We start from the raw sequence: 23,923 nt of genomic DNA, 5'->3' as shown, positions 1-23,923 counted from the left end.
CGTGGGCTGTGTGATATACTGCGTGGGCTGTGCTATATACTACATGGGCAGTGTGATATACTGCGTGGGCTGTGTGATATACTGCGGGGGCTGTGCTATATACTACATGGGCAGTGTGATATACTGCTTGGGCTGTGTGATATACTGCGGGGGCTGTGCTATATACTACATGGACAGTGTTATATACTACGTGGGCTGTGTGATATACTGCGGGGGCTGTGCTATATACTACAAGGGCAGTGTGATATACTGCGTGGGTTGTGGATATACTGCGTGGGCTGTGCTATATACTACATGGGCAGTGTGATATACTGCGTGGGCTGTGTGATATACTGCGGGGGCTGTGCTATATACTACATGGGCAGTGTTATATACTACGTGGGCTGTGTGATATACTGCGGGGGCTGTGCTAAATACTACATGGGCAGTGTTATATACTGCGTGGGCTGTGTTATATACTGCGTGGGCTGTGCTATATACTACGTGCCCTGTGTTATATACTACGTTTCCTGTGTTATATACTGTGTGGCTGCTATATACTGCGTGGGCTGTGTTATATAGTACGTGGGCTGTGTTATATACTGTTTGGGCTGTGTTATATACTGCTTGGCCACTGTTATATACTGCGTGGCCTTTATTAACGCATCGGGTATTCTAGAATATGTATGTATGTATATAGCAGCCACATAGTATATAGCACAGGCCACGTAGTATTTGTCTGCTATATACTACATGGCTCCTATATACTACGTGGCCTGTGCTATATACTATGTGGCTGCTATATACATACATACATATTCTAGAATACCCGATGCATTAGAACCGGGCCACCATCTAGTACATATATATATATATATATATATATATATATATATATATATATATATATATATATATATATATATATATATATATATATAGCTTTGTCTCCATAAAAGGAAGGGGGCCCAGACACATTTCTTGCACAGGGGCCCCAAGCTGTCAGTGTCCGCCCCTGGCAATGCATGTACTGTATTTTTCAGCTTGTTAGAGGCGATACTTATTCCTCCCCCTCATACCCTTACAATATCAGATATGCACAGAATGATCAGTAATAGATTGTTCAGGGCACATACGCTACTGTTGTTTATGGCAGCAAAGGCTCTTTTTCTAGAAAATGATGTGCTGCTGAGAGCGATGATCTTTTGTGCAGTACAAAAGATCATTTCACCCAACCAATGAACATTTTGCTCATTCCTTGGGTAATTGGAAGCCCCCTGTTTAGACTTAACCCCTTACTGACCTCACATATCAGACAATAGCCTCCCCTGACTGGTGAAAATGCAGCAGCGTAGGACTGTCCCTATCAGAGTCACCTTGTCGACGGTGGGATGGCTTTTATGCTATTTTTTTTTTATCAAAAACAGTATTACTAAGAACCCTGTGTTACTTAAGGCCCCGTCTCACATAGCGATTTACCAACGATCACGACCAGCGATATGACCTGGCCGTGATCGTTGGTAAGTCGTTGTGTGGTCGCTGGGGAGCTGTCACACAGACAGCTCTCTCCAGCGACCAACGATCAGGGGAACGACTTCGGCATCGTTGAAACTGTCTTCAACGATGCCGAAGTCCCCCTGCAGCACCCGGGTAACCAGGGTAAACATCGGGTTACTAAGCGCAGGGCCGCGCTTAGTAACCCGATGTTTACCCTGGTTACCAGCGTAAATGTAAAAAAAAACAAACAGTACATACTCGCCTTTCGGTGTCCAGGTCCCTTGCCGTCTGCTTCCTGCTCTCACTGACTGCCGCCGTACAGCGAGAGCAGAGCGCAGCGGTGACGTCACTGCTGTGCTCTCACTTCTCACTGTACGGCGGCACTCAGTGAGAGCAGGAAGCAAGACGGCAAGGGACCTGGACACCGAAAGGCGAGTATGTACTGTTTTTTTTTTTTTACATTTACGCTGGTAACCAGGGTAAACATCGGGTTACTAAGCGCGGCCCTGCGCTTAGTAACCCGATGTTTACCCTGGTTACCAGTGAAGACATCGCTGGATCGGTGTCACACACACCGATTCAGCGATGTCAGCGGGGCCTCAACGACCAAAAAAAGGTCCAGGCCATTCCGACACGACCAGCGATCTCGCAGCAGGGGCCTGGTCGCTGGTACGTGTCACACATAGCGAGATCGCTATGGAGGTCGCTGTTGCGTCACAAAACTTGTGACTCAGCAGCGATCTCGCTAGCGATCTCGCTATGTGAGACGGGGCCTTTAGATGCACGTTTGCTTTTTACTTATTTAGTTACAGCAGGGTTTTTGCTCATTTTGTTTTTTTGTAGGTTTTATATGCTTTATGGCCAATGTGTACATGTGTTTATATACTGCATGTGTACCAACTTAAATCAAGCTCAATCTGTGTGTTTTTATATTTTGCCACTGTTTGACCTGCATGATTGTAGCCAAGGAAATTCAGGCTCCAATGACGGGTAATGGAGCAAATGGCCACCGTGACCCATGCAAATTTATAGTAAATCCCCACCAAGGTGAATTGGCAGACTGTGAATGCGGGCAGCCTAATACTTGGTGTGATTTCCTTAGACCACTAATTGCTTCTTAAGGAGTGCTTTATATTGTGTCACTTGTTAATAAATGTACATCTGTCAACTGAGAAGCCCCTCTTACAAGCTCGCCATATTGAATTGTGCAGTATAACATAGATGCACTTGAGTAGTGCCCTGACTTCAGTACATAATATCTGCTTGTGTACGGTGTTACTTATATTAGCAATGAGCAAGCTTGGCCTAATGATTTTACTGATGTGATTGACAGGGACACTTATGTGTTGACCTGGAACAGGAGTGATCTAAGGACAGAAGCATGTTTGGTAGGTTAAACGAAGCTGATTGACTCTTGTAAATCACAGGAAGTCCATTGCCCTTTGAACATATTTTTAGACATATTTCAGCTGGTAAACATGCCTAGTGGCCAGCATAGGGTTAATTTTGATCATGTCTTAAATATCCGAGAACTTGCTTTGGAAATAATGTTGCTGAAGTGAATTAATGCTGGTCACGTCCATTTGGCAGCAGTATAAATGAAATAGTAAGTGAGTCAAAAGAGGGGTCAAATTTTACATCAAGCAGCTTTTGGTATCCTTTTCTTCATTTTTTTACTAATTTTAAAATTGACATTGTCCATAGAGTATAATGCTATATAATAAGGTTATTGTAAAGCTATTTGCTAGTAGCGTAGAATCACTTTATTTTTCAACATGTTTTCTTGTAACTTCAAAGTAGCTTATACATATACTATAGAGAGAGAGAGAGAGAAAGAGAGGGAAAGAAAAATATATACACTATTTATATACTGTACTCCAGTGTTCCCCAATTTCGGTCCTCAAGAGCCACCAACGGGTCATGTTTTCAGGATTTCCTTAGCATTGCCCAGGTGAGAATTCCATCATCTAGACAGGCAACAATTCCATCACCTGGGCCATACTAAGGAAATAATGAAAACACAACCTCTTGGTGGCTCTTGAGGACTGGAGTTGGGGAACACTGCTGTACTAGATGGTGGCCCGATTCTAACGCATCGGGTATTCTAGAATATGTATGTAGTTTATTTATGAAGATTTAAGAATAATGCAATGAATACACAGGATTTTCTGGGTAAAATATATACGTTATCAGTGAAGCGGTGTTTAAATCCTGCTCCAATATCACTAATTGGTCGCGGCCGGGCGTGACCAATCAGCGCAGCGGGGTTTAAATCTCTAGCCAATATCGCTGATTGGTCGTGGCCAGCCGGGCAAAACCAATCAGCGAAGCGTGGTTGAAATCCCGCACCAATTTGCGGCCGGACTGCGCCTGTCGCTAATTGGTCGCGGCCGGCCAGGCACAACCAATCAGCGAAGCGTGGTTCAAATCCCACACCAATTCGCGGCCGGACTGCGTCTGTCGCTGATTGGTCGCGGCCGGCCGGTCTTGACAAATCAGCGCAGTGGGGTTTCAATCCCGAGCCAATATCGCTGATTGGTCGCGGCCGGCCGGGCACGACCAATCAGCGAAGCGTGGTTCAAATCATGGGCCAATTCGCGGCCGGACTGCGCCAATATCGCTGATTGGTCGCGGCCGGCCGGGTGCAACCAATCAGCGAAGCGTGGTTCAAATCCCACGCCAATTCGCGGACGGACTGCGTCTGTCGCAGATTGGTCGCGGCCGGCCAGACTTGACAAATCAGCGCAGTGGGGTTTAAATCCCGAGCCAATATCGCTGATTGGTCGCGGCCGGCCGGGCACGACCAATCAGCGAAGCGGTGTTTAAATCCCGCACCAATATCGCTGATTAGTTGCGGCCGGTTCAAATCCCGGGCCAATTCGCGGCCGGACTGCGCCTATCGCTGATTGGTCGCGGGCAGCTGGCGAGACCAATCAGCGACGTTCGATTTCCGTTACAGACAAACAGACAGAATTAGACGATTATATAGTAGATACCCGATGTGTTAGAATCGGGTCACCATCTAGTATTCATATAAACATTGGTGCTTACATTTATGTTTTAACCCATTGGACATCCTGCCATTGTTTTTCTCCTGTCTTTATTTTAAGAGTCAAAACTTTACTAGTCATCTATCGCTGTATTACAGCTTGTTTTCTACAGGATGACTTATAGTTTTCAAAGACACCATTTATTTTACCATATGATAAACGTAAAAACGGGGACATTTTTTTATTCTCTCCCTTACACACTGTCTTCCATGTTGATCTCTCCCTCACAGACTGTCCTCCATGATATTCTCTCCCTCACACACTGTCCTCCATGTTATTCTTTCCCTCACAGACTGTCCTCCATGTTATTCTCTCCCTCACAGACTGTCCTCCATGTTATTCTCTCCTTCACAGATTGTCCTCCATGTTATTCTCTCCCTCGCAGACTGTCCTCCATGTTATTCTCTCCCTCACAGACGGTCCTTCATGTTATTCTCGCCCTCACAGACTGACCTCCATGTTATTCTCGCCCTCACAGACTGTCCTCCATGTTATTCTCTCCTTCACAGATTGTCCTCCATGTTATTCTCTCCCTCGCAGACTGTCCCCCTTGTTATTCTCTCCCTCACAGACTGTCCTTCTTGTTATTTTCTCCCTCACACACTGTCCTCCATGTTATTCTCTCCCTCACACACTGTCCTCCATGTTATTCTCGCCCTTACAGACTGACCTCCATGTTATTCTTGCCCTTACAGACTGACCTCCATGTTATTCTCGCCCTCACAGACTGACCTCCATGTTATTCTCTACCTCACAGACTGTCCTCCATGTTATTCTCTCCCTCATAGACTGTCCTCCATGTTATTTTCTCCCTCACAGACTGTACTCCTTGTTATTTTCTCCCTCACACACTGTCCTCCATGTTATTCTCTCCCTCACACACTGTCCTCCATGTTATTCTCTCCCTCACACACTGTCCTGCATGTTATTCTCTCCCTCATAGACTGTCCTCCATGTTATTTTCTCCCTCACAGACTGTGCTCCTTGTTATTTTCTCCCTCACACACTGTCCTCCATGTTATTCTCTCCCTCACAGACTGTCCTTCATGTTATTCTCGCCCACACAGACTGACCTCCATATTATTCTCTCCCTCACAGACTGTCCTCCATGTTATTCTCTCAAACACACACTGTCCTCCATGTTATTTTTCTCCCTCACAGACTGTCCTCCATGTTATTCTCTCCCTCACAGACTGTCCTCCATGTTATTCTCTCCCTCACAGACTGTCCTCCATGTTATTCTCTCCCTCACAAACTGTCCTCCATGTTATTCTCTCCCTCACAGACTGTCCTCCATGTTATTCTCTCCATCACAGACTGTCCTTCATGTTATTCTCATTCTAGTATTTGTGTGTAGTTTATTTATGAACGCTGATTGGTCGAGGCTGGCCGGGCACGACCAATCAGCGGCGCGGGATTTCGGTTACAGACAAACAGACCCTTAGACAAATATACACTCACTGGCCACTTTATTAGGTAGACCTGTCCAACTTCTTGTTAACACTTAATTTCTAATCAGCCAATCACATGGCGGCAACTCAGTGCATTTAGGCATGTAGACATGGTCAAGACAATCTCCTGCAGTTCAAACCGAGCATCAGTATGGGGAAGAAAGGTGATTTGAGTGCCTTTGAACGTGGCATGGTTGTTGGTGCCAGAAGGGCTGGTCTGAGTATTTCAGAAACTGCTGATCTACTGGGATTTTCACGCACAACCATCTCTAGGGTTTACAGAGAATGGTCCGAAAAAGAAAAAAAATCCAGTGAGCGGCAGTTCTGTGGGCGGAAATGCCTTGTTGATGCCAGAGGTCAGAGGAGAATGGGCAGACTGGTTCGAGCTGATAGAAAGGCAACAGTGACTCAAATCGCCACCCGTTACAACCAAGGTAGGCCTAAGAGCATCTCTGAACGCACAGTGTGTCGAACTTTGAGGCAGATGGCCTACAGCAGCAGAGGACCACACCGGGTACCACTCCTTTCAGCTAAGAACAGGAAACTGAGGCTACAATTTGTACAAGCTCATCGAAATTGGACAGTAGAAGATTGGAAAAACGTTGCTTGGTCTGATGAGTCCCGATTTCTGCTGCGACATTCGGATGGTAGGGTCAGAATTTGGCGTAAACAACATGAAAGCATGGATCCATCCTGCCTTGTATGGAGCATCTTTGGGATGTGCAGCCGACAAATCTGCGGCAACTGTGTGATGCCATCATGTCAATATGGACCAAAATCTCTGAGGAATGCTTCCAGCACCTTGTTGAATCTATGCCACGAAGAATTGAGGCAGTTCTGAAGGCAAAAGGGGGTCCAACCCGTTACTAGCATGGTGTATCTAATAAAGTGGCCGGTGAGTGTATATATAGATGAGTTTGAGAGACACATGAAGAAACGCATGCACTTACATGCCTTGCTATGCTGTCAATGAGGTTATTCTGTTTTGCCATTCTGAATGCATTTTGGGCACATAAATTATCCAGATCCATTGCTGGCAGTACCCTTTGGATTTGTTGACCAATAAAGAACCAAGTGTCCTCCGGAGACAAGTACGGAGACACTGCAGGCCATGGTAGCACATTTAAGCCACTTGGTATGCTCAAAATACCATGAGCAACATGCAGCCTGGTGTTGGCGGGCGTTGCCCACTTGATCTCGAGACCAATCTCTGGGTATTATTGCGTTCAAGACCAAAGAAATGCAGAAGAGGATAAACCTCTATTACAACCTCCATTGCTTACTTCAAATCTTCACCTGGAGACAATGTGGGCCGTGACATGAAGAGGCCTTCACAAGGGAACATCAGAGCAATCTTACCCTCAGGATTATGATGTGGGGTAGCATAATGTACAGTAGCTGGACCCCTCTAATCTTCATTCCAGCTACACTAATAGCTTCAGCTTGGCATTATATTGGTGGTGGAACCAGCGGTACAGTCATTTCTGTACAGTGTCCCAGGAACCATTTTTAACGTAACGGCACACAGCTGCTTGTTGCTCATGCTACTCTAAGCAACCTATCTGGCCTAGATGTGCTACCATAGGCTGCAGCATTTCCAGACTTGTTTCCCATAGAGTACATCTGTGATGTCATTAGTTGGTAATTGCAAAGGAAGCTACCAGCAGATCCTGATGATTTGCATGCCCAAGTGCATTCAGCCTGACAGAACATCCCTCATGCAACCATTAAAGGGAACCGGTCACCTTGATGTTTCAATTTCATTGTTGATATACTGTATATACAGTATATATCCCTGAATCCCATGTACTTCTCTCCCTCTTTCCTAACTGCTGGTACGTCTGAACTATCTCCTACTCTGGAATAGCCACTGCACCCCTGAATCCCATGTACTTCTCTCCCTCTTTCCTAACTGCTGGTACGTCTGAACTATCTCCTACTTTAGAATAGCCATTGCACCCCTGAATCCCATGTACTTCTCTCCCTCTGTTCTAAGTGGTAGGTTGCTTCTTTTTCCCTGACTTTAATTCCTATATCATTCTGAAAATTTTCTGACTGCATATTGACATGTCTGTGCTCCTCACACCCAGCCCCATCTTTTGATCTTATCCTGCCTCTGTCTTCATCTTTGGTAGTCAAATGTTGTATTAACTGCAATCTGCTAATTGTCCCCTGCTGTGGACTGTCCTCCACCTCCTTCCTCCCCTCTCTTCTTTCACCTGGCTTCATTTCTTGGACATTTGAATGGTATAAGTTGCATGGAGCGGGTCAGATCTGACTTTAGTCAGATGTGACATAATTTCAAGTGACATATTTTAAGTGTATCATCTGAAATATACCAAAAATAGTCCAGAAATCGGCCAGACGGTAAGACTAATCACTGTCTTCTAAATTCACTTGCCTTTCTTTTTCTCCCCTGCTCTTTAACCATGCTAACATTTGCCCCCACCGTTTTTGCTCCACTAATCCTCACTCTCCTCCACTAACCCCATACCCTCGCACCCTCAAACCACATAACTATCTCCCCCTCTCTCTTACCCCCACCTTGCTTCATCTGCAGACCTGCTCTCTAACCTCAGACCTCTACTACCAGAATATAATATAAGCCAATCACTCTCCTTCACCCACCTGCTTCTTTCTCTGCTTATTCTCACTGCTGGCGACACATCCCCCAATCCTGCCCCCCCACCTCATTCATCACTAATCCTCACCCTATCCTTCTCACACTATGAGAAACTATCGCAACCCCTCACACTTAAAATCTGTGCCACTGACCCCCACCCGCCTGCTTTCTCTCTGGGGCACTTTGGAATGCCCGCTCTGTATGCAACAAGCTCCACGTGATCCACAATCTTTTTACTTCCCGCAACCTTTCCTTCCTGGCCCTCAATGAGACCTGGCTGACACCCCCTGACACGGCCTCGCCTGCAGCACTGAGTTACGGTGGCCTCCAATTTACCACACTCCTCGCTCTGGCAACAGACATGGTGGAGGAGTGGGTATCCTTCTTTCTAAAAACTGTTCCTTCAACCCTAACCAACCCCCACCCTCCCTTATTTTCCCTTCTTTCGAGGTTCACTCTGTCCGTATCTAGGCTCCCTCCAATCTCCAAATGGCTGTCATATACCGACCACCGGGCTCAGCCACTGCCTTCATCGACCAATTCTCCACCTGGCTCCTTCACTTTACCTCTGCTGACATCCCCACCATCATCATGGGTGACTTTAATATTCCTACTGACACCCACCAGCCAGCAGCCTCCAAGCTACTGGCCCTTACTTCATCCTTTGGACTCACTCAGTGGTCCTCCACAGCCACCCACACAGACGGACATACACTAGACCTCATCTCCACCCGCCTCTGTTCCTTATCTAATCTCACAACCTCTCCCTTCCCCTATCTGACCACCATCTACTCACCTTCTCATCCTTGTCCTCCTCACCTGCTCTCCATGTCCAGCCATTACCACATCCTCGCAGAAACCTCGCACATCTAGACATTCACAGACTCTCAGACTCTCTCCTACCCCTGTCCTCCATATCTTCACTCCACGACACGGACAGTGTCACCGCTTTCTATAACTCCATCCTCACATCAGCCATAGACTCAGTCGCCCCTCTCATGCATGGCACAGTGCGACGAACCAATAGGCAACCTTGGCATAACAATCTCACAAAAAAACTTTGACAAACATCCAGGGTTGCGGAGCGGTGTTGGAAGAAAACACGCCTGCCAGACAACTTCACTGCTTTCAAACAAGCTACATTTGACTTCAAATTAGCCCTCACCTCCGCTAAACAGACCTATTTCACTAACCTTGTATCTTCACTATCCTACAACCCAAAACAACTATTCAACACATTTAACTCCCTCCAACTCCCCTCATCTGTTCCGAGGACTTTGCCACCTACTTCAAAAACAAGATTGACCAAACAAGGCAAACCCTAACTGTTCCACCACACCAACCACTCCATATACAGGACCTCTGCCCTTCCCTAATAATCTCCCTTTCCAACATCACTGAAGGAGAGCTTACTCGCCTCTTTTCCAAATAACACCTCACCACCTGTGCACTTGACCCCATCCCCTCCCACCTGCTCCCCAACCTCACTAACATGCTCATTCCAGCCCTAACCCATCTCTTCAACCTATCCCTATCTTCTGGTACCCTCCCCTCTACCTTCAAACATGCCACCATTACACCCATCCACAAAAAAACTAACCTTGACCCAACTGCTATGCCCAGCTACCGCCCCATATCACTGCTCCCGTTTGCTTCAAAACTCCTTGAGCAGCATGTCCATGCTCAAATTGCCCCCCACCTCTCATCTAACGCTCTCCTTGACAACCTCCAATCTGGCTTCCGCCCTCACCACTCCACCGAAACTGCCCTGACAAAAATTACTAGTGACTTACTCACAGCCAAAGCTAACAGACAGTTCTCCATCCTCCTTCTTGACCTGTACTCTGCTTTCGACACAGTCGATCACTGCCTACTGCTACAGATTCTTTCTTCCCTTGGCATCAAAGACCTTGCCCTGTCCTGGATTGCCTCATACGTTTCCGACCGCACATTTAGCGTTTCCCACTCCCACACCACCTCCTCATCCCGCCATCTCTCTGTTGTAGTCCCTCAAGGCTCTGTCGTAGGGCCCCTACTTTTTTCCATCTATACCCTTGGCCTAGGACAACTCATAAAGTCCCATGGCTTCCAGTACCACCTGTATGCGGACGACACTCAGATCTACCTCTCTGGCCCAGATGTCACCTCTCTGCTGTCCAGAATCCCGAAGTGTCTTGTCAGCCATATCCTTCTTCACCTCTCGCTTCCTTAAACTCAATGTAGACAAATCCGAACTCATCATCTTGCCCCCATCTCATGTATTCCCCTACCTGATCTACTGTATGTATCATGGTAAACAGCATCACGCTCTCTCCCGCACCTGAAATCCGCTGCCTCGGGGTAACTCTCGACTCTGCCCTGTCTTTCAAACCGCACATCCAATCTCTTGCCACCTCTTGTCTCCTCCAACTCAAAAATATTGCCAGAATCCGTTCCTTCCTCAGCCCACAATCTACCAAAACACTGGTGCATGCCCTCATCATCTCCCGCCTCTCTTGCACCAATCCAGTCTGTCCTCAACTCTGCTGCCCGGCAAATCCACCTCTCTCCTCGCTACTCCCATGCTTCTCCCCTCTGCAAATCCCTCCACTGGCTCCCAATTCCCCAACGAATCCAGTTCAATCTACTAACGCTGATCTACAAAGCCATCCACAACCTGTCCCCTCCTTATATCTCTGAACTAATCTCCCAATATCTTCCCTCACGTAATCTCCGATCCTCCCAAGACCTCCTACTCTCCTCCACACTTATTTGTTCCTCACACAACCGCCTCCAAGATTTCTCCCGAATATCCCCATAATCTGGAATTCCACGCCTCAACACGTCCGATTATCCACCACCCTCGGATCATTCAGACGAAACCTGAAAACCCATCTCTTCAAGAAAGCCTACAGCCTGCAATAACCATTCTGGCGCCTCGCCATCGCCAGAGCCGCCGACTCGCCCCCTACCTTCTGCCTCTTCCCCACTATCCCATAGAATGTAAGTCCGCAAGGACAGGGTCCTCTCCCCTCTGTGCCAGTCTGTCACTGTAAACTTGTTTACTGTAAATGATATCTTTAACTCTGTATGTAACCCTTTTCTCATGTACAGCACCATGGAATTAATGGTGCTATATAAATAAATAATAATAATTATAATATATACATATACATACACACACACATTTATATATGTGTATGTGTGTCGACAGAGCTCCCTACTGCCTAACTGCAGGTAACCAGCTGTCAGTCAGCATGACGTCCGCAGTCATGCCTTGTCAGCAAAAGCAGCCAGGAGCCAGGAAGAGCTGCTTTTTTTGACATTGAGCAGCTGAATCGCTGGCATAAGTGGTCATTGATCACTCTCTGCCAGCATTGGATAGAACAGACAGGTATTTAGTTATTTGAATACAGCCCTAAACAATACAATTTGTTCAATTATGACATAATTTCCTATTTCCTAGTAACGTATAAGGGGCTTCTCGGTGTTATTTTATTATGCCTTTAATGTAATACTCACTATTGTTTAAAAACAGTGTTTCATGCTTAACCCCTTAACGAGCGCCGATACGTCTTTTAATGGCCGTCATTAAGGGTACTTATTACTCAGTGCCGCTTTTTAACGGTGCTGAGGAATAAGCTAATAGCGCTGCCGAGTGGCGGTGATTCCCGCTGGTTATGTGACAGCTGACACCCTGCAGTATGGTACCCGACCGGTTTTGTAACAGATCAGGACCGACTAACCCCTTAAATACCGCTGTCAATCTTCACAGCGGTATTTAAGTTGTTACAAGGGGGTCACAAGAACCCCTTAGTAGCAATCGGATGTGATGACCCCAGGGTACGGTGACCTGTGAGATCCAGCAATAAGCTGGCTCTCACAGGCACAGTCAGGAAGTCAGTGACATCCCATGCATGAGTACAGCAGTGTATGAGAGCAGTGATCAAAGTAGAAATTATACATGTCCCACAGTGAAAAAGTGTAAAAAAGTGAAAAAAGTAAAATAAAATATGTAAAAGTAAAAAAACACACAAAAATGTGCACACATATCACTAAAATCCGTTTTGCCACTCAAAACGCAGCCTTTCTCATAATTCTAAATAATAAACAAAAAACGTACACATAATTGGTATCACCATGTCCGTAAGATAGTTATTAAGGTTGAAGGAAGACTTTAAGTCCATCTAGTTCAACCCATAGCCTAACCTAACATGCCCTAACATGTTGATCCAGAGGAAGGAAAAAAAAAATCCATGTGGCAAAGAGTAAGCTCCACATTGGGGAAAAAAATTCCTTCCCGACTCCACATACGGCAATCAGACTAGTTGCCTGGATCAACGCCCTATCAAGGAATCTAGTGTATATACCCTGTAACGTTATACTTTTCAAGAAAGGCAACAGTCCCCTCTTAAATTTGAGTAATGAATCACTCATTACAACATCATACGGCAGAGAGTTCCATAGTCTCACTGCTCTTACAGTAAAGAATCCGCGTCTGTTATTATGCTTAAACCTTCTTTCCTCCAGACGTAGAGGATGCCCCCTTGTCCCTGTCTCAGGTCTATGATTAAAAAGATCATCAGAAAGGTCTTTGTACTGTCCACTCATATATTTATACATTAAAATAAGATCACCCCTTAGTCTTCGTTTTTCCAAACTAAACAGCCCCAAGTGTAATAACCTATCTTGGTATTGCAGTCCCCCCAATCCTCTAATAACCTTGGTTGCTCTTCTCTGCACCCACTCTAGTTCAGCTATGTCTTTCTTATACACCGGAGACCAGAACTGTGCACAGTATTCTAAGTGTGGTCGAACTAGTGACTTGTATAGAGGTAAAATTATGTTCTCCTCATGAGCATCTATGCCTCTTTTAATACATCCCATTATTTTATTTGCCTTTGTAGCAGCTGCCTGACACTGGCCACTGAATATGAGTTTGTCATCCACCCATACACCCAGGTCTTTTTCATTGACGGTTTTGCCCAGAGTTTTAGAATTAAGCACATAGTTATACATCTTATTACTTCTACCCAAGTGCATGACCTTACATTTATCCCCATTAAAGCTCATTTGCCATTTATCAGCCCAAGCTTCTAGTTTACATAAATCATCCTGTAATATAAAATTGTCCTCCCCTGTATTGATTACCCTGCAGAGTTTAGTGTCATCTGCAAATATTTAAATTCTATTCTGAATGCCCCCTACAAGGTCATTAATAAATATGTTAAAAAGAAGAGGGCCCAAAACTGACCCCTGTGGTACCCCAATGCTAACCGCGACCCAGTCCGAGTGTGCTCCATTAATAACCACTAGTGTTGAGCATTCCGATACCGCAAGTATCGGGTATCGGCCGATACTTGCGGTATCGGAATTCCGATACCGGTATTCCGATACTTGCCGCGTATCGGATACCGGAATCGGAAGTTCCAAGATTCAAAATTCAGAAATTCAGCCAATGAGAATGATTCCAAGTGTGGGCACATCCTGTTTAGCATGGAGGGCATGAAACTACTGGCAAGGCTGTGATTGGCTGCTGAAATGATGTCATGATGCAGTTTAAAAGTCGCTGGCGCCATTTTCCGATCACTCTGCTGTGAATTCAGTTAGTGACAGGACGCTGTTTGCTGACTGAGGGACAGTTTAGAGATAGCGATTTGCTTCTTTGTGCTTTCCAAAGGCTAATTTAGCAACCGCTGTGTTCACCTACTATTCACCTTGCTTTTGCCTTGTAGCGCTGTTTTCACAGCGATCTGCAAGGTCTGTGTGTGTGTGTGTGTGTGAGTGCAGCCCACTCTCTAGTCTGAGTGCAGCCACATAGGCCATCCATAGCTGGTTGTATTCAGTTCAGGGAGGGTGGTTCATTGCCTCATACTGTTCTTTTTTTTTTTTTTTTTTCAAGTAGTGTAGTCTGCTGCTAATTTATTCAAAAAAATCCTATTAGTGTCTTTCCACCCGTCTCCAGCTAATTTGTGGAAAAACACTACATAGGATAAAGTAGAGGAGGGTTTTTGGGCCTTGCAGCGCCGTTTACGGCTGTCTGCACGGTCTCCGTGTGACTGCAGCTCGCCCTGTAGTCTGTGAGCAGCTGTAGCCTGGTTGTCTGCAGCTCAGGGTTGTTCACTGCGTCATACCGCCAAATCAATTTTAATTTTTTTTCAAGTAGTGTAGTCTGCTGCTAATTAATTTAAAAAAATCCTATTAGTGTCTTTCCACCCGTCTCCAGCTAATTTGTGGAAAAACACTACATAGGATAAAGTAGAGGAGGGTTTTTGGGCCTTGCAGCGCCGTTTACGGCTGTCTGCACGGTCTCCGTGTGACTGCAGCTCGCCCTGTAGTCTGTGAGCAGCCGTAGCCTGGTTGTCTGCAGCTCAGGGTTGTTCACTGCGTCATACCGCCAAATCAATTTTAATTTTTTTTCAAGTAGTGTAGTCTGCTGCTAATTAATTTTAAAAAATCCTATTAGTGTCTTTCCACCCGTCTCCAGCTAATTTGTGGAAAAACACTACATAGGATAAAGTAGAGGAGGGTTTTTGGGCCTTGCAGCGCCGTTTACGGCTGTCTGCACGGTCTCCGTGTGACTGCAGCTCGCCCTGTAGTCTGTGAGCAGCCGTAGCCTGGTTGTCTGCAGCTCAGGGTTGTTCACTGCGTCATACCGCCAAATCAATTTTAATTTTTTTTCAAGTAGTGTAGTCTGCTGCTAATTAATTTTAAAAAATCCTATTAGTGTCTTTCCACCCGTCTCCAGCTAATTTGTGGAAAAACACTACATAGGATAAAGTAGAGGAGGGTTTTTGGGCCTTGCAGCGCCGTTTACGGCTGTCTGCACGGTCTCCGTGTGACTGCAGCTCGCCCTGTAGTCTGTGAGCAGCCGTAGCCTGGTTGTCTCCAGCTCAGGGTTGTTCACTGCGTCATACCGCCAAATCAATTTTAATTTTTTTTCAAGTAGTGTAGTCTGCTGCTAATTAATTTAAAAAAATCCTATTAGTGTCTTTCCACCCGTCTCCAGCTAATTTGTGGAAAAACACTACATAGGATAAAGTAGAGGAGGGTTTTTGGGCCTTGCAGCGCCGTTTACGTCTGTCTGCACGGTCTCTGTGTGACTGCAGCTCTATCTGTTGTCAGTTCAGCCCCCAAAAAAGAAATAAATAATAAAGTTCACCAAACACACCAGTTACACCACTTTACATTTGTGTAGGCCACATTAGCTCATATTAAAGTCTAGTCCACACTTTAGAAAATTAGTGTTTCTTATACCTGTTAGGAGGAGTTGCTCAGGAATAAGCACACAAATCCGTTAGTACTTTTCTGCTTATCTTTATCAGTCAACCAAGATGAAGAAGGCAGTGAGTAAGGCACGTGGGCGTGGGCGCGGAGCAGGGAGGGGACGTGGGGATTCTGTGCCTGCTGCGGGCACCGGTGACTCATCAGCACCCACTTTCACCAGGCAACAGTCGTTCATGCGCAGCTTTGTGTCAGAGCGCCGTACACCGCTGCTGCGTGAAGACCAAATTGAAGCCGTTGTCGGATGGATGGCAGCTAATGCATCAACTTCCATTAGTGCCACATCCTCTCAGACACAGAGCACTGGAGAGCAGCCATCTGTCTCTTCACCACCTGCCAAATTGCCCAGGCAGACAGAGAGCCCAGGACAGGAGCCGTCTCTACTTCTGTTCTCTGAATCTCTTGGCTTGGAAACAGGGGGCCAGCCAAGCAGCATTGGAGAAATGGAAGAAGAGGCAGGGTGCAGTGATGCCCAACAGCTTTTTCTGTCTTCCTCTGAAGAGGCGGGTGGGCCAGTGGCTCCGGTCACCACATCGCAGGCCGCATCAGCTGATGATGACACTCAGGTGCCACTTACTGGTGCGTGCTCTGCTGCTGAGACTACCCAGGAGGAGCAGTTGGGGGCAGAGGGTAGTGTAGATGATGAGGTCCTCGACCCATCTTGGCGTGAGGGACAGGAAGGTGGTGGGAGCAGCTCTGAGGAAGAGATTCCCCGTACGGCCCAAAGAGGGAGAGGGAGGGGGAAGACTGCGGATCCTGCAGCCTCCGCTTTGGCACCCGTTAGGAGCATGTCTCTTCCAAAAGCCAAAAAGGGCGCTCCCAAGACTTGCAGTGCCTGGTCCTTTTTTGACACAGTTGCAGATGACATTTGCTATGTCAGATGCAACGTGTGTCATCACAAAGTCAAAAGAGGTCGAAATGTCAGCAGCCTCAATACCTCCAACATGTGGAAACATGTGCGCACCAGGCACCCGGCGTTGTTAGAAAAACACACTGAAGAGGTAGGCCAACCAACAGCGGCAGCTACCACCTCTTCAGCTCGTGTTGCCTCTTCCTCTAGCTCACACGCAGCTGGTTCGGCTTCCTCCCAGGATCGCCGTGGAAGAACCTCTGGCCCTGTTGTCCAGAGACCCGCTGTAATTCCACCCGCAGCACCACTTTCCCAGTCATCCACACACTCCCAGCCCAGTCTACAGCCATCGGTAGTACAGGCATGGGAGAAAAGGCGGCCTTTCTCGTCAAACCACCCACGAGCACAGGCTCTGACTGCAGGCATTGCCAAACTTCTGTCACTGGAAATGCTGTCATTCAGGCTGGTGGAGACTGACAGCTTCCGTGACTTGATGTCATTGGCAGTCCCACAGTACAATGTGCCCAGCCGCTTTTACTTCAGCAGGCAAGCCGTCCCTGCCCTGCACAAGCATGTGGAGGGACACATAAAACACGCGCTACTGAACGCCGTCAGTAGCAAGGTCCACCTCACCACCGATGCGTGGACCAGTCAACATGGACAGGGGCGATACCTTTCCCTCACTGCCCATTGGGTTAATGTCATTGAGCCGGGTACAGACCGTGCGAGTGGCGCAGGACGTGTCCTGCCCACTCCAAGGATTGCAGGAATCCATTCTGTACGCATTGACTCCTCCTCTTACACCAGTTCCTCAGAATCATCGCTGCAGGAGCCGTCACAGTCCACCTCCACATGGACCCGTGATGAACGTGTACCTGTTACGACCGACATGAGCACATCCGTGGCCAAACGTCAACAGGCCGTGTTGAAATTAATTTTTTTGGGGAATCGTAGCCACACAGCGCAGGAGCTCTGGAATGCCATCAAGCAGGAGAGCGATGTGTGGTTTGTGCCAGCGAATCTCCAGCCAGGCATGGTAGTGTGTGATAATGGCCGAAATCTGGTGGCAGCTCTGGGCCTCGGCAACCTCACTCACATCCCATGTCTGGCACATGTGCTCAATTTGGTCGTGCAGAGCTTTTTGAGGGACTATCCGGATCTTGATGCACTGCTGCACAAGGTCCGCCTAGAGTGTGCTCACTTGCGGCGTTCCAGCACGGCAAAAGCGCGCATTGCGGCTCTGCAGCGCCGACACCGCCTGCCGGAACATCGCATCATATGTGACCTACCTACCAGGTGGAATTCCACGTTACATATGTTGGAGCGGTTGTGTGAGCAGCAGCAAGCTGTAATGGAGTACCAGCTGCTTCAGGCGCAAAGAAGTCGCAGTCAGCGCCGTACAGACTTCACAACCACAGAGTGGGCCACTATGAATGACGTCTGCCAGGTTTTGCGTCCCTTTGATTATTCCACGCGGATGGCGAGTGCAGATGATGCACTAGTCAGCATGACTGTCCCCCTTATCTGCCTGCTTGAAAAATCACTGCAAGCGCTAAGGGATGATGTTGTGGAAGAGGTGGAGGATGAGGATTCACCATTTCCATCATCTTCTGGACAGTCAGCGCCACGTGGTTCCTCACAAACGCTTAGGCAGGGGACAGTTTGTGAGGAGGATGAGGAGGAGTCAATGGAGGAGGAAGACGTCCGTCCAGAGGAGGGAGTTACCGAATTGTCCAGTACTCAGTGTGTACAGCGAGGGTGGGGTGATGACGAGCGGGCAGAGATCACGCCTCCAGCAGGGGACAGCGTTTCTTGGGCAGTTGGCAGTCTGCAGCACATGGTGGATTACATGCTGCAGTGCCTGAGAAACGACCGCCGCATCGCCCACATTCTCAACATGTCTGATTATTGGGTGTTCACCCTCCTCGATCCTCGCTACCGGGACAACGTAGAAAGCCTCATCACACCGTTGAACCGTGAGCGAAAAATGCGGGAGTACCAAGACACACTGGTCAATTCCATCATCTTCTCCATTCCAACTGAGAGAAGTGCTGCTAGTGCATTCCAAAGCAGCTCAGTGCGTCCAGGCAGTGGTGGAGGCTCTGCACAAAGAGGGAGCAGAAGCAGTGCCTCTGCCCAAGGCAAGACCAGTATGGCCCAACTGTGGCACAGTTTTCTGTGCCCCCCACAAAAGTCTACACCATCACAGACGGCTCCAGTCAGCAGGAGGCAACGGTTCCGTCAGATGGTGACAGACTACATGTCCTGCCCTCTTGCTGTACTCCCAGACGGCTCTTCCTCTTTCAAGTTTTGGGTCTCAAAGCTGGATACATGGCCAGAGCTAAGCCAGTATGCATTGGAGGTGCTGTCTTGCCCTGCGGCCAGTGTATTATCGGAACGTGTCTTTAGTGCTGCAGGTGGTGTACTAACTGACCGTCGCATGCGACTATCCTCCGATAACGTTGACCGGCTTACTTTCCTGAAAATGAACAAGGCCTGGATCTCGCAGGAATTTGCCACTCCTCCTCCTGATTAAATAATTAGGTCACTGTATACGTTATCCAGGTCTCCTGTTGTGTTCATCTTTCTACCACCTGAACTTAAATTCCTGTGCTCCAACACCGCCAGTTGAGGCTCAGAAGTGCCGTCTGCACAGTCAAAACATACGACCCAGTGTTATTGGGTTTCAGTAACGTCAGCTGATCCCCAGCTGTGTAGCCGGCAATGTGTCATGCGACCGCCACGCTGACACAACAACTGAAATGTAAGGGAATCTGTCCCCCCCCCCCCAAGGCGTTTGTTACTGAAAGAGCCACCTTGTGCAGCAGTAATGCTGCACAAGGAAAAGGTAGCTATTTTTGTTTAGCTCCTTGCACACGCAGAACTTAACACTTATAAAATTTGTCCCCTGCAACCGTAAAACCGTCCCGGAGGTGGGACTTTCCTTCGTAATGTGACACAGCACAGCCGTCATTCCTACCCCCCCGGCGCCGCGCACCGGCTCCTCAGCGTTGTTTTATTCCGTCCCGGAGCCTGCGCTGTTATGTTATCCCGTGGCCAGGCACACTTAGCGCTGCCCGTCTTCTGGCATCATTTGGTGTCAGGATGGCTGCGCCTGTGCGGCCGCGCTGGCAGAGAGCCCGCCTCGCAGTGTCTTCTGATTTAATCCCACTGGGGGCCTGGGATCCATGGACATGCGCAGTGCATATCTGAACCTCCACCTCTCACTCATTTCCCTATGGCTTCTTCAGACTGTTCGGTGTCAGCTGGTCCCTAATAGCATGCCACGGCCGTGACACCGCACAGTCTTAAGAAGCCGTAGGGAGGGGAGTGAGAGGCGAGGATATGCACTGCGCATGTCCATGGATCCCAGGCCCCCAGTGGGATTAAATCAGAAGACACTGCGAGGCGGGCTCTCTGCCAGCGCGGCCGCACAGGCGCAGCCAGCCTGACACCAAATGATGTCAGAAGATGGGCAGCGCTAAGTGTGCCTGGCCACGGGATAACATAACAGCGCAGGCTCCGGGACGGAATAAAACAACGCTGAGGAGCCGGTGCGCGGCGCCGGGGGGGTAGGAATGACGGCTGTGCTGCGTCACATTACGAAGGAAAGTCCCACCTCCGCGACGGTTTTACGGTTGCAGGGGACACATTTTATAAGTGTTTAGTTCTGCGTGTGCAAGGAGCATGATGAAAAGAGCCACCTTTTCCTTTTGCATCTTTTGTGCTGCACAAGCTGGCTCTTTCAGCTACAAACGCCTTGGGGGGGGGTTAAAGGTTCCCTTTCGACTTTCTCAGGCTTCGGCCTACATTGTGTTCCTCTGCTTTTCCACCTGTCCCTGGGCTCCAACACCGCCAGTTGCCGTCCAGAAGTGCTGTACGCACAGTCAACAGTCCCTCCTCTGTTATTGGGGTTCAGTAACGTCAGCTGTTCCCCTGCTGTGTGTGTGGCAATCCCTCCTACCTCCTCCAACCTCCTCCTCCTCCACCTGTCCCTGGGCTCCAACACCGCCAGTTGCCGTCCAGAAGTGCTGTACGCACAGTCAACAGTCCCTCCTCTGTTATTGGGGTTCAGTAACGTCAGCTGTTCCCCTGCTGTGTGTGTGGCAATCCCTCCTACCTCCTCCAACCTCCTCCTCCTCCACCTGTCCCTGGGCTCCAACAACGCCAGTTGCCGTCCAGAAGTGCTGTACGCACAGTCAACAGTCCCTCCTCTGTTATTGGGGTTCAGTAACGTCAGCTGTTCCCCTGCTGTGTGTGTGGCAATCCCTCCTACCTCCTCTAACCTCCTCCTCCTCCTCCACCTGTCCCTGGGCTCCAACACCGCCAGTTGCCGTCCAGAAGTGCTGTACGCACAGTCAACAGTCCCTCCTCTGTTATTGGGGTTCAGTAACGTCAGCTGTTCCCCTGCTGTGTGTGTGGCAATCCCTCCTACCTCCTCCAACCTCCTCCTCCTCCACCTGTCCCTGGGCTCCAACAACGCCAGTTGCCGTCCAGAAGTGCTGTACGCACAGTCAACAGTCCCTCCTCTGTTATTGGGGTTCAGTAACGTCAGCTGTTCCCCTGCTGTGTGTGTGGCAATCCCTCCTACCTCCTCCAACCTCCTCCTCCACCTGTCCCTGGGCTCCAACACCGCCAGTTGCCGTCCAGAAGTGCTGTACGCACAGTCAACAGTCCCTCCTCTGTTATTGGGGTTCAGTAACGTCAGCTGTTCCCCTGCTGTGTGTGTGGCAATCCCTCCTACCTCCTCCAACCTCCTCCTCCTCCACCTGTCCCTGGGCTCCAACAACGCCAGTTGCCGTCCAGAAGTGCTGTACGCACAGTCAACAGTCCCTCCTCTGTTATTGGGGTTCAGTAACGTCAGCTGTTCCCCTGCTGTGTGTGTGGCAATCCCTCCTACCTCCTCCAACCTCCTCCTCCTCCACCTGTCCCTGGGCTCCAACAACGCCAGTTGCCGTCCAGAAGTGCTGTACGCACAGTCAACAGTCCCTCCTCTGTTATTGGGGTTCAGTAACGTCAGCTGTTCCCCTGCTGTGTGTGTGGCAATCCCTCCTACCTCCTCCAACCTCCTCCTCCTCCTCCACCTGTCCCTGGGCTCCAACACCGCCAGTTGCCGTCCAGAAGTGCTGTACGCACAGTCAACAGTCCCTCCTCTGTTATTGGGGTTCAGTAACGTCAGCTGTTCCCCTGCTGTGTGTGTGGCAATCCCTCCTACCTCCTCCAACCTCCTCCTCCTCCACCTGTCCCTGGGCTCCAACAACGCCAGTTGCCGTCCAGAAGTGCTGTACGCACAGTCAACAGTCCCTCCTCTGTTATTGGGGTTCAGTAACGTCAGCTGTTCCCCTGCTGTGTGTGTGGCAATCCCTCCTACCTCCTCCAACCTCCTCCTCCTCCTCCACCTGTCCCTGGGCTCCAACACCGCCAGTTGCCGTCCAGAAGTGCTGTACGCACAGTCAACAGTCCCTCCTCTGTTATTGGGGTTCAGTAACGTCAGCTGTTCCCCTGCTGTGTGTGTGGCAATCCCTCCTACCTCCTCCAACCTCCTCCTCCTCCACCTGTCCCTGGGCTCCAACAACGCCAGTTGCCGTCCAGAAGTGCTGTACGCACAGTCAACAGTCCCTCCTCTGTTATTGGGGTTCAGTAACGTCAGCTGTTCCCCTGCTGTGTGTGTGGCAATCCCTCCTACCTCCTCCAACCTCCTCCTCCTCCACCTGTCCCTGGGCTCCAACAACGCCAGTTGCCGTCCAGAAGTGCTGTACGCACAGTCAACAGTCCCTCCTCTGTTATTGGGGTTCAGTAACGTCAGCTGTTCCCCTGCTGTGTGTGTGGCAATCCCTCCTACCTCCTCCAACCTCCTCCTCCTCCTCCACCTGTCCCTGGGCTCCAACACCGCCAGTTGCCGTCCAGAAGTGCTGTACGCACAGTCAACAGTCCCTCCTCTGTTATTGGGGTTCAGTAACGTCAGCTGTTCCCCTGCTGTGTGTGTGGCAATCCCTCCTACCTCCTCCAACCTCCTCCTCCTCCACCTGTCCCTGGGCTCCAACAACGCCAGTTGCCGTCCAGAAGTGCTGTATGCACAGTCAACAGTCCCTCCTCTGTTATTGGGGTTCAGTAACGTCAGCTGTTCCCCTGCTGTGTGTGTGGCAATCCCTCCTACCTCCTCCAGCCTCCTCCTCCTCCTCCACCTGTCCCTGGGCTCCAACAACGCCAGTTGCCGTCCAGAAGTGCTGTACGCACAGTCAACAGTCCCTCCTCTGTTATTGGGGTTCAGTAACGTCAGCTGTTCCCCTGCTGTGTGTGTGGCAATCCCTCCTACCTCCTCCAACCTCCTCCTCCTCCACCTGTCCCTGGGCTCCAACAACGCCAGTTGCCGTCCAGAAGTGCTGTACGCACAGTCAACAGTCCCTCCTCTGTTATTGGGGTTCAGTAACGTCAGCTGTTCCCCTGCTGTGTGTGTGGCAATCCCTCCTACCTCCTCCAACCTCCTCCTCCTCCACCTGTCCCTGGGCTCCAACAACGCCAGTTGCCGTCCAGAAGTGCTGTACGCACAGTCAACAGTCCCTCCTCTGTTATTGGGGTTCAGTAACGTCAGCTGTTCCCCTGCTGTGTGTGTGGCAATCCCTCCTACCTCCTCCAACCTCCTCCTCCTCCTCCACCTGTCCCTGGGCTCCAACACCGCCAGTTGCCGTCCAGAAGTGCTGTACGCACAGTCAACAGTCCCTCCTCTGTTATTGGGGTTCAGTAACGTCAGCTGTTCCCCTGCTGTGTGTGTGGCAATCCCTCCTACCTCCTCCAACCTCCTCCTCCTCCACCTGTCCCTGGGCTCCAACAACGCCAGTTGCCGTCCAGAAGTGCTGTACGCACAGTCAACAGTCCCTCCTCTATTATTGGGGTTCAGTAACGTCAGCTGTTCCCCTGCTGTGTGTGTGGCAATCCCTCCTACCTCCTCCAACCTCCTCCTCCTCCACCTGTCCCTGGGCTCCAACACCGCCAGTTGCCGTCCAGAAGTGCTGTACGCACAGAGCCAAACACCTCGCCAATGTGTTAGTGGGGTTCAGCACCGCCAGCTGTTCCCCTGCTGTGTATACGGCAACGTGTACTGCGACCGCCACGCAGTCACAACAAGTTTACTTTAAGGGAACCTGAACCCCCCCCCCCCCCCAGGCGTTTGTTACTGAAGGAGCCACCTTGTGCAGCAGTAATGATGCAA

General features: G+C 49.2%; 1 long non-coding RNA gene across 1 annotated transcript in view; it reads left to right on the top strand.

Moving 5' to 3' along the window:
* LOC143768981 (uncharacterized) overlaps positions 1-23,923 on the top strand; it is a 50,454-nt gene that overhangs the window by 9,312 nt on the left and 17,219 nt on the right. The window lies entirely within an intron of this gene.

Source organism: Ranitomeya variabilis, chromosome 4 (assembly GCF_051348905.1).
Source record: "Ranitomeya variabilis isolate aRanVar5 chromosome 4, aRanVar5.hap1, whole genome shotgun sequence".
NCBI classification, from domain to species: domain Eukaryota; kingdom Metazoa; phylum Chordata; class Amphibia; order Anura; family Dendrobatidae; genus Ranitomeya; species Ranitomeya variabilis.
Note: the sequence above shows the minus strand (reverse complement) of the source record. Positions and strands in the feature narration are given on the sequence as shown.